At 42.6% G+C, this 8,577-nt stretch overlaps 1 long non-coding RNA gene across 2 annotated transcripts in view; it reads right to left on the bottom strand.

Annotated features, from left to right (window-relative positions):
• Nucleotides 1-5,050, bottom strand: part of LOC114630858 — a 7,121-nt gene extending 2,071 nt beyond the window's left edge. The window contains exons 1-4 of one of the 2 annotated variants that reach the window (XR_003712870.1): nt 4,875-5,050; nt 3,739-3,947; nt 1,704-1,874; nt 1,042-1,145 (exon numbers count right to left, since the gene is read on the bottom strand). This is a non-coding gene — a long non-coding RNA (uncharacterized LOC114630858). Of the gene's footprint in view, nt 1-572; nt 1,146-1,703; nt 1,875-3,738; nt 3,948-4,874 lie in introns of those variants that run through there. The other variant, XR_003712869.1, reaches the window with a different exon arrangement.
• Between the last annotated feature and the right edge of the window lie 3,527 nt (nt 5,051-8,577).

The raw sequence follows: 8,577 nt of genomic DNA, 5'->3' as shown, positions 1-8,577 counted from the left end.
GGTCTTTTCTGTTGCCCCTGTCCCACCCCACTTCGGCCTTTTCCGTCTCCCGTGTCCCTCCATCACCCGTCCGACACTCTTCGGCCTTTTCCGTCTCCCGCGTCCTGCCCCTCGGTCTTTTCCGTCACTCGTCCGACACTCTTCGGCCTTTTCCGTCTCCCGTGTCCGACGCCCCTCGGCCTTATCCGTCAACATTCTTCGGCCCACGTCCGAAGCCCCTTTCCGTCATGTCCCGCCCCACGTCGTCGGCCTTTTCCGTCACCTGTATCTGACATCCCTCTGCCTTTTCCGTCGCCCGTGCTCTGCCCCCCCTCGGCCTTTTGTCCCGCCCCCCTCGACCTTTTCCGTCGCCCGTGTCCGCCATCACCCTGACTCAGCAGCCTTCTCAGTTGCCCATTGACTGTGTCCGCCACAGCCCCGCCCTGCCCCCTCTCGCCGTCTCCATTGTCCGTGTCTGCCCCGCTGCCTCCACGGCCTTCTCAGTTGTCCATGTCCCACCACCTCCCCCGTCCTCATCCGCTTCTCAGGGCCACCCCACTCGGCCAGCCGTCGGCCATATCCTGCCCCCCACACGCCGCATCTTCACGACGGCTAAGACTTTCTGAAGACCACCCCACTCGGGTGTCTACCAGTCCCACCGCCCTTCTCAAGGCCACCTCACTCCGTCGTCTAACAGTCGGCCATCAACCTTCTCAGTCCCCGCATCCTCACGACTCTCAAAATCACCTCACTCCGTCGTCTAACAGTCGGCCATCAACCTTCTCAGTCCCCGCATCCTCACGACTCTCAAAATCACCTCACTCCGTCGTCTAATGGTTGTCCGTGTCCCGCCCCGCACCCCAGTTCCTCACGAACTTCTCAAGACCTTCGCAGTAAACCCAAGGCCTCAGCTACACTCTCGGCCCCACTCCGCACTTTTTTCTGTGAGGGAAAATGGTCTTAGGGGCATCAGTCCGAAAGTTGCCAAGTTCCTACACAGAACCGAAGGCCCACTGTAGTGGTGTGTCTCATTAAAGCCACTAAAATGAGACCGGTGCCTACCTTAGCCCACCATTTGTGTACTTGCTTTCCGGTGTGTGTGTCCGTGTCCCCCGACAGGTCACCACCACCAACGGCTCCCGAGCCGGACGCGCGCGAAACAGCACCTTTTATAGGGGAAGACAGGAACTGACGTATTCCCGCTTTGTCTGCCCCCACCCCCCCGCATGGTCATAAAGCAAATTTGAACTCTAGAACTATGAATTTGTGATATCAGCTCCAGTGCTTCCCATACTGGATAGCATTGCATCACCGAAGTGAACCATTTGAATATAGACCTGTAACCCAAGCCCGAGTATGCCGCTAACCGCTAAAGGTCTCAAGCAACCCACGCGCCCATTTTGTTTTTGCCATCTGGTCTGTGTAGACCTTTTCTTTTTTTCTTTTCTTTCCTTCCTTCCTTTCTTCCTCTCTTAATTTTTTTCTCTCTTTCTCTCTTCCTTTCTCTCTTTCTTTCTCTCTTTCTTTCTTTCTCTCTCTCTTTCTTTCTTTCTTTCTTTCTTTCTTTTTCTTTCTGTTCTTTTGAGGCAGGGTTTCTCTGTGTAGCCCTGGCTGTCCTGGAACTCACTCTTTAGACCAGGCTGGCCTCGAACTCAGAAATCCACCTGCCTCTGCCTCCTAAGTGTTGGGATTAAAGTCATGCGGCACCAAGCCTGGTGACCTACCTTGCTTGAATTCCCAATATTTAAAAAGTTTGTCCATCTGGTTGGTCTTCCAGCTACCATAAGCACTTGCAGAAAAGGACTATTTAGACCCTTAGATAAGAGAAAGGAGGAGCAACCAAAAAACATCTAGCAACAAAGAACTGTGGTGCTGGCATCAAGAATTGTCAGGCCCTGGAGAAAAAAAAAATGTTGGTTACTTTTAACTTCCCAGTGCCCGTTCTAAACACAAGATAAAAGCCAGCACTTTTTACACTGTTCCTTCCTCTGGCAGACACCTATACTCTTTATGATTTGTTTGGCCACACAAGACAAAAGAAACATCCCATGCTTTTGTTTTTAGGTGCCTTTGTTCTAGGTGTTCTGTGTGGGATTAAAACTGAGGGGGTTAGGCATGGTGGTACAGACTTTAATCCCCGGATTTGGGAAATAGAGGGAGGCAGACTCGCTGAGTCTACACAGTGAGTTCAAGAACACCCCACATAGTGAAACCTGTCTTGGCAAAAAAAAAAAAAAAAAAAAAAAGTAGGTGAGGGGCTGGAGAGACGCTTGGTTCAGTGGTTAAAAGCACTTGTTCTTACAGAGAACCTGAGTTCAATTCCCAGCACCCATACAGTGTCTCACAACCATCCATAACTCCAGTTCTAGGGAATCTAGTGCCCTCTTCTGACCTCCTCAGGCACCAGGCACACACATGAAACATAGATACACATGCAAACAAAACTATATACATATAAAATCTAAATAACCTAATAAATCTAAAAAAAATTAAAATCTTAAAAAAAAAAAGTACTTGAGGCCAGCACAAAGGGCACTAGCATGCCTGCCTAGCCCCAGCAACTCAGGAAGCTGAGGCCAAAGTATCCCTTGAGAGTCCAGGAGCCCAGGACCCCAGCTGGACAAAAGTATAGTCTTGTTTCTAAAAAAAAATTCAATGTTAGGGCCAGGGAAGATAGTTGAGCAAATAAAATGCTCATGAAGCAAGCATGAGCATAGAGATTCAGACTCCAGGCCCAGGCACCTCTTTAATCTCAGTGCTTGGAGATATGGGGTGAGGCAAGAGGGACTAGGTAGGCCACCAAGAGACCTGAAAATCAAAACAGTGATCTAAAAGGATGGAGACGCAGAGAGGGAGATAATAGGTAACAATTTGTGGCCTCTACACAGACAAATACATACACCATATGCATATCTTTTAAAACTTAAAATATGTAGAGCTGAAAAGATGGCTCGGTGCTTAAGAACACTGACTGCTCTTTCAGAGGTCCCAGGTTTAATTCCCAGCAGCCACATGGCCACTTGCTACTGTATAGAACTCCAGGTCCAGGGGATCCGATACCCTTTTGGGGCCTGTCAGCACCAGCACAGGCATGGTTTATGGACACGCATGTATGGGGTTTATGTGCACCCATACACATAAAAAATATTAAAATGAAATGTTAGAAAAGTGGCATAGCTAGAACTCGATTTTACTGGCAGTACTTCCAACTGTACTATTCCTTACTGAATTGCCAACTAATGAACGAATGGCTTCCTGAACTAATGGTTAACTTTCTCCCTCCTCCATAAAAATGGAGATTCCTTGACTGTATGAATTAGAAATATAAACCAAGAATCTAAATGGTAGATATAAGAAACCACCCTATCCCACCCCACCCCTAAAAAGTAACAACCTACACAGTAAGTTGTCAAAGAAAACTCTTAGAAATTGTGATAAAGATGCTGAGGCATAGTTCTCCACTATTGAGAGCATTTAGTAGTTCTGATGGGGAAAGACTCTTTAAGGGGCTGGCCACTGGGAGTTTGTCCTCTAGTGACTATTATGGGCAACACAAACTGGACTTGCTTTCTTCTTTTAGGGGGGAGGGGAGAGGTCAAAGAGTGGGTAAGCAGAACTGGGAAGTCTGACTAGTGTTCATGATATAAAATTCCCAAATAATCAATAGAAATTATATATATATAATTATATACTAATATAGAATGTGTATTGAGATATATATATATATATATAACATAAGCCAAGTGTGGTAGTACATACCTATACTTCCCAGCACTTGAGATGTGGAGAGAGGTTCAAGACAAGCCTGAACAACGTTGTAAATGTCTGAACAAAAACCTTCAAATAAAAGTTGAGTCAAATTAACTCTCAGCCAGGTATGGTGGCACATAACTGTAATTCCAGGACTCAGGAAACGGAAGCAAAAGGTTAATTAAGTTTGAAGCCAGCCAGGGTTATGTAGTAAGACCCTGTCAAAAAAAAGGAACAAAAGCTAAAACAGTAGGACACAGTGGCAAGGCTAATGCTCTCTTAAGAACATAGGAGGATCTGAAGTTCAAGGCCAGCTTTGGCTACATGGAATCTTGAAAATCAACACACAAAACGGTAAAATACAGGCAGTTCGGAGGTTACAGAAATTTATTTTATCCATCAGGCAATTCTTTGAATGCAGGAGGAACCAAAGATGAGATGATGCACTCTTAACGAGGGTGAAGTACAGGCTCTGATGGCTACCTAACTTCATCCCAAACCACTGTTCAACTAGTGATAAAAGCCAACCTTTCCTCCTATACAATCTTTTTATGACAGGGTTTCAACTATTCAGCCTGGGATGTCCTTGGACCTTTGGTAATTCTTCTGTCTAAACTCCCCAGTGCTGGGATTTTATAGTTGTGAATCACAACACACAGATCCCTATTAATCATTGTGACTCACAGTACCCAGACACCAACAAACACAAATCTATGCAAGGGCTTTGGGAACTAAGGAAAACAACTGAAAGTTTACTTGAAAACAACCATTTCCCTTTTTTGTTTTGTTTTGAAGATAGTTTCTCTATATAACAGTCCTAGCTGTCTTGAAACTTTGTAGACCAGGCTGGCCTCAAACTCACAAAGGTCCACCTGCTCCTTGCCTCTGGAGTACTTGGATTAAAGGTATGTGCCACTATACATGGGTTTGGTTTTTCAGTTTTTCAAGCCAGGCTTTGTAGTCTTGGACTTGTATAGTCTTCTATGTACTAGAACTAGCTCTGTAGAACACCAGGCTGGGCACTACCTGCTTCTTCCTCCCAAGTGCTAGGATTAAAGGCATTTGCCACCCCAACCCCATTCCCCCCCCCCTTTTTTTAAATGTGCGTATGTACCATGTTAACTTTAATTTCATAAGTACTTTACCTGTATGTATACCTGTTCACCACATGCATATCAAAGGAAGTCAAAAGAGGGTGTCGGATCCCCTGGAGCTGTAATTACAGTCTGCCAAGTAGATGTTGGGAATCGAACCTAGGACCTCTGGAAGCACATCCAAGTGCTCTCAACTGCTAAGCAATCTTTCCAGCTCCAAATGTTTCCCTTTTATGTCTCTGAAAAAACTGGAAGTCAAACTTGTGGCTGAGTTTGTATACCATAGAGGGAAAATAGTTCTGTCTACATATACCTAAAAAAAGACTAGTCCATATTAAGAATTAAAACTATATAGGCTGTTATAGCTCAATATTAATATACTTGCTTGATATGTATAATCCTCAGAATGGAAGGTAAACAACGAGCCACAAAAATCTATATGGGTATTTGAGGCTTTGTATTCCCCTAAATGGACTATTTACCATCTCCAAACCCATCAGAAGAAAGAATATAAACGTTAATTCCTAATGTCAACTTAAAATAAGGAGACACTTCTGGTTGTACTGTTTTGAGCTATTCAAGCATACTCAGTATCATCATCATGAGCATCATCAGTAATACTCAATATAATGAGACAAAATACACCAAGCCATGATAAGGGGAAATAATCCATTTATTGTTTAAAGATCGCAAGACAACATCTGAATTTCTGGAGCACAATTTTAAATGCTTTACTTTTTTCAATAAAGCAGAGTATAGTAGAAAAAAATCAGTTTCCAGTAATATCTATTACTCTATTCAGAATTAAGTCTTCCACAGACAGGTTACCTGAAAATAAAACCCTGTTACAATAAGCAAAAGCTTTAGCTGGAGTGGCTAATTCTCGTGCCAGAAAAAAGTTCATCCCCATAGGACAAATGATGTGCTATGTAAATGGCCACAGATCTCAGCCTTAGCAGCACTGTAAATCTATTATCCAATCCCACATTTAGTACTTCAGTGAATTTTCAAAATCAATTTACCTGTAACCATGCTGGCAATCTTTAACTGATATTTATTCAGTTAAAAAATAAATTAAGAAATCTCTTAACTGATGTTCCTTGATTTACATTACTAAAGGTACACAGTTCATCACAACACAATTCTGCTATCAGAATTATATGAGACTCCTTGCTTAGGTTTTAATTAGCAGTAAGAATCACAAATTCAAGTTCTTAGTTATCAATATTTTGTCAGCTAAGGTACATTCAGGCAATAGCTGCAACTACAGAATAGGTGCACTGCCTAGGTGCTTTGGAAAACACATAATCTACAGCACTACTAACAGACAAGACTGATCAGTGACTGGAGAGTATCAGTGCAGTAGAGCAGTACAAACATATTCATACGTTTAGGCCTCAAGCCCTCTATCCTTTACAGAAATGCAACTGTTTTTTACCATCAAGAACTCAAGCTCCTCAAGGGCCAATGTCTAATTTGTAGTCCAAGCCAAGTGGTGGTACAATTCACTGCTACCAAGGCCAAATCCATAGATTTTGAAACTAATTCCAGACAATACATCCTAACACATTCTAAAAAATAACTGTCTGTAGAGATGATTCTTTAGAGCTTTTACTTCTAAATCTGTTGGTGAACATTATTTAATGTACTGGAGATAACTGTAACTTACTAATCAAATATTTGAATACTTATATACTTACCTGGGATTTCATTTCTGCTGAAAGAAATAGGAAGAACAGGACTCACTTTAAAAAAAAAAAAAACAAACTTTAGAAAGGAAGGTAAAAATCGTATCATACACTATCACTTTTGGAAGCAGCATAGGAGGGGCAGTCAACGGCTGAAACACTGGTGAAATAGGTAAAACTTAGGCAAAAAAAAAAAACCCCTACATTATTATCAATAACAGTACCACAACTGTGACCTTCATGATTAATATTCACTCCTAAGAATTTTCATTTGGCACCAGATGGCGTGTCTAAGAGAAACACTCTGGGATGTCTGAAAGCAGACTTGGTTTTGTTAGCAGTAACAGGAGAATTTAAACGGAGGCTGTGGGCAGGGTGTGGAAAACGGGCTGAAAACTCTTAAGTCATCATCTAAGCAAAGCACTGCCAGTGCCAAGCATTAGGTTAGACACTAAAATGACTGATATAGGCTCATGTGGTTTATAAAACCTATAAAAAGACTACACCAGCAAGATCCCTGTCACCCTGTCAGAGTTCAGACACCAAAACAGGAAGCAACATTGTAGTTTAAAAACCTCATCTCAGAAGAATCACGATCACTTCACAAGAGTAAAAATACCTGAAAGCAAACATTTTTAAAAGCTCCAAAACCCAAAATATAAAGAGAAAAAAAATAAAGGATCAGAAGACTTGATCAATCCACGGAATCACAAAACGGCTGGTTAATCTCTATCTCCCACCACATTAAGCATCCCATGGAAGACCAAGGGAGACCAGACCTTCCAGACCTGTGCACCACCTGTTTCCTACAAAACTCTACAGAGACTCCTTGTGGAATAGCAGTTTCTTATTCTTGTCTCTCCCTATCATGCAGGAAGCAAGTCTGGCTGTGCTATTCTATTATCATTATATATCACCCGTCTGCAACACAGTACTATACAGATAAGCACAAAGCATGTTATCTAGTTCCCTTTCCCCAGAAGGTTGAGGCTCAGGTATAGGGGCAATTCTCCTGTGTACAGTCTTTATTCAAGCTGACTCAGTGACTTCAACAGGCTTAATCATGTGGTCAGGTTTGTTGCCAGCTGCATAATGCTCCCACATCTGCAGATAGAGCCGCTCTAATTCCATTGTGTATTGTTTGGTGTTGAACAGAGGGCTGGATATTCTCTGTTTCCAGACTTTGCCACGAATTTTTTTCAGGCTAGGTAATAAAAACAAAGAAAACCAATTTAACAAATCAGAAAACTCTGAACCAGACCATATAAACACCTAGTCAGTCACTTTTGTGGCAAAATATGACCAAAGTTATACTTTTTCCAATTAGCCTGTTGACTTAGCACAAACTAAAGTCATCTGGGAAGAGGGACTTAAGTCCCTCTTAAGTGAGAAATTGCATCCATCAGTCTTGTCTGTGGGCGTGTCTGTGGGATAACTTTCTTGATTAATGAAATGATTAATGAGGGATGGATGACCCAGGCCAATGTGGGCAGTGACACCTGCAAACAGGTGCTCCTTTGTTGTACTTTCTGCTTCAGTTCTTGCTTACAGGTTCTTGCCTTGGCATGCCTTCATGGTGGGCTGTGATATAGATAACTAAGCCAAATAAACCCGTTCCTCTCCAAGTTGATTTTGGTCATGAAGCTTGTCACAGAATCATCAATTTATTCAAAGATGGCTGTCCATCGGCTGGGCTCAAAGTCAACCATATATTTATGCTTCCTTTCAAAGAAAAAGACTCTATGAGCTCTATTTGTGTATTTGGGTATATATGCATGTGTTTGTTGTTTGCATGTATAACCCAGAGGCCAACCTTGGGTGTCATAAATTAGATACCTTCAACCTTTTCTTTTTAAAGACAAATCACTCTAAGAAGGCTTGGCTGACATATATCTCCTGGTGAGCCGCAAGTCTCCTACTTCTTAGTGCTGAGATTACAAGTATGGGCCACCATGCCCAGTCTGGGACTTCTTAAAATTTATTGAACACCAGATTTGTAGACTTCATTGTGTATCTTTTCTTTTTAGTTGAGACAACGGTCCAATATTCTATAGTCCAGGCTTGCC

Source organism: Grammomys surdaster, unplaced genomic scaffold, assembly GCF_004785775.1.
Source record: "Grammomys surdaster isolate TR1022 unplaced genomic scaffold, NIH_TR_1.0 346, whole genome shotgun sequence".
NCBI classification, from domain to species: domain Eukaryota; kingdom Metazoa; phylum Chordata; class Mammalia; order Rodentia; family Muridae; genus Grammomys; species Grammomys surdaster.
This window is presented reverse-complemented; position numbering and strand designations above follow the sequence as displayed.